Genomic DNA, 3279 nt, shown 5'->3' with positions numbered 1-3279 from the left:
CCCGAGCCACCTCAGCTGGCTCCTCTCGACGTGGAGGAGCAGCGGCTCTACTCCGAGCTCCTCCCGTGTGACTGAGCTCCTCACCCTATTTCTAAGGGAGCGCCCAGCCACCCTGCGAAGGAAACTAATTTCGAGCACTTGTATCCGCGATCTTGTCCTTTCGGTCATTACCCAGAGCTCATGACCATAGGTGAGGGTAGGAATGAAGATTGACCGGTAAATCGAGAGCTTTGCCTTTCGGGTCAGCTCCCTCTTCACCACAACGGTCCGATACAGCGACCGCATCACTGCAGACGCTGCACCGAGCCACCTGTCAATCTCACGCTCCGTCCTCCCCTCACTCGTGAACAAGACCCCAAGATACTTGAACTCCTGCACTTGAGGCAGGGACTCTCCACCCACCCGGAGAGAAATGTAACCTCACCAGTAATTTCGTAATTGATTAATTGAATTGTATATGTGCTAAGTAGTTGTAATTTTTGCCTTAATCTCATTCTATTTTTGTGATTAATGGCATTTAAGTATTTGTTTCTTATGGGTCTTGCATGTAAAAATAATCTTTTCTAAGGGGATAAATTTTTTCAAATTACCCTTTGAGTTATTTATTTGAATGGTTTCTGTATACAAAAACATACAGCCCATGCAACAGAATAACCTGCTTAATAGGAACAAACAAATAACTTACTTTTACTTTTAAATTTACTCATGGCTCATTAAATATTGCATAGCTCGTTTTGCAAGGTAGTTACTTGAATATGTTATATTTATTCTTTTTATATTTTAGTTTACAGATTGGTATGGACACATTTCTTGCTGGTTGAGCCTGGACAACCTTTCTACCTGTGACTGAAGTGAGAAGGACAAAGGTTTTTTATGTCATCATTGACCTGGCTGAATTTGGTGAACACTTCAAGGCACTTGGTCCTCAGACTCACACAAACTTTACACCTGTATTTAAAGAACTGTTTACAACATGGACGTTGGATGTGTAAAAAGAAACCCCAAGAGTGAAAGACTGACTCTTGAGGTAAAAAGTTTCTGCAATGTTAATGTTTCATAATGAGCAGGACTGCCTCTATTGTGAACATTGTTATGTTTATATAATGGAGAGAAGATCTTGTTTCAAACAGTCAGACATGCTCCTCTCACTTTTGGAGATGAGCATGTCTGAATGCCATTCAAATCTGTCAGCTGGATTTGTGCAAAAACAGTATTGTGTTGTATGACTTGTTTAAACTGTGTTGATTGAATGATGTCCATTGTTTTAATACAAGTTAAGTTGAAATGGAACTTTGTGGTAGTTTTAATTATTTTGCATTTGTAAAAGGGATTATGAACTAGAATGACCACAGCATTTACACTGTATTTAGTGAAGAGAGTTACTATTGAATAGTGTAACATGAAGAACACTCTACACTATTTCTACTTCATAAAGTGTTAAAACATAGCAATATAGAGTTTTAGTTTTTCACTATACACTAGTGTAAAAAAAAATCAAATCTTAATCAGTGTCAAATTCAACTATGAGGAGTGTGGTTACATCACTTTACCAGTGTTGAGCCTTCTACACTTTGGAAAGTGTAGTTTTAACTCATTTTATTGTGGACCCCATATGACATGATAAAAGTGTTAAAATTAACAATATACAAGTTGAATTAACACTCTTGAATTTGCTGTGTAGTACCTATAATAACATCATTTAATGCCAAAATTACCTAAAATTATTGTCCCAGGCGATTTACCAAAAAGTCGCCCAATTTTACTGATTTCACCCTTCATATCATCATATATCATATTATATATGTCATCCATGTTTATTTGAATAATCTCACTACCTCCCTACTTCGCTTCTTGGCTCCTTTTCCTCTGATCTCACTTATAATACAGCCTCATGTGTCACAGACGCCCACTTAAAAACTGCCCTGTGTTAAAACAATGTGCTCACTCTCACTTTTCACAGGTGCAAATGAAAACCACGTCTAAAGAAACATCCTGGATTTCCCTGGTGCCGAGTAGGTCCAGAAAGGATACATGTTTCTCCACATGTGTTTAATAGTCCTAGTCCTACACTAATGTGTAATAGTTCTACACTAACATGTGTTATAGACCTACACTAACACACATGTGTAATAGTTCTACACTAACCTACGTATGTAATAGTCCTGTTATTCCATTGAGGCTGTTTCTCCTTCATAAACACAGGTCACAGACAGGTTACTCTCCATTAGCTCTCACTCTTCAGCTCCATCTGGATCCTCCATTTCACTGTAAAGTTCTTCTTTATACAGTCTATGCTTTCACAGAAACTAGCCCAGAAACGATCTCACAGTTTGATCAAATGACTGTCTGTATTTCAACCTAACATATAATAATTACAAATGCAGCAATATATCATGATATCAAAGCAGCTGCAGTTGCTTTCTTTTACCTTCTCCTGCCATCATGGACTATAAAGCCCAAACGTATGATGGGAAATGCAGTCCATTTCCTGCCTCCTCTTTCTTTATCTCATCTATGTTTATATTAACACAGATGCTAAAATCCAAACAGAAAATGGTCCAGGAGTTGTACAACACATAGACACATGACTGTTGTATGATCTTGATGATCTTGGTTAACCATCACTGTCTGAAAACTTTTTTCAGACAGTGATAGTTAAAACTTTTTTCAGACAGTGATAGTTAAAACTTTTTTCAGACAGTGATAGTTAACCAAGATCATCAATATTCATATTTGAAATCTTTGAGGTCATGTCAACATAATCTATTCATCATCTATTCATATCTTTCAACTTGCATTTATTTATATTTTGAACACTGAAACTTTTCTGATGCTTGGATTCTGTAGGCCAACTTTCTTGTCTCCTTGGAGATGTTATTGCTTTGCCACAAATACTTCACAAGACATTAAAATTGTCTGATTTACACTTTTTCAGCAGGTGAAAAACACAGAAAAATATGCATCGCCTCTCCGTGGACCTTACTTGCAACTTGGGCTGGTGGCATCTCCATGGAGAAACATTTTTTTTTGCCATAATGTTTAACATTTGAAGCAAAGCAATAACATCTCTATGGAGACAAGCAGACTGCAAAACCTCAACCAGAAGTAATACTTCTGACTCACTAACATCATCTGTTTCCCCAAACCAATGACTAACTTGTAATCACTTCCTAGTTGCTGACAATGTATTTTATAGTCTATGAACAAATATATCAATATAGTACATATAGTGGCTAAATAAAACTAAGGAGAAATGTAAAAATGTCTTTGTCATCATGT

The sequence above is a fragment of the Boleophthalmus pectinirostris genome, unplaced genomic scaffold (assembly GCF_026225935.1).
Source record: "Boleophthalmus pectinirostris isolate CB_2022bp ecotype Guang Dong unplaced genomic scaffold, ASM2622593v1 HiC_scaffold_6, whole genome shotgun sequence".
Classification (NCBI taxonomy): domain Eukaryota; kingdom Metazoa; phylum Chordata; class Actinopteri; order Gobiiformes; family Gobiidae; genus Boleophthalmus; species Boleophthalmus pectinirostris.
The sequence above is the reverse complement of the archived record's forward strand: the minus strand, read 5'-3'. Positions refer to the sequence as shown.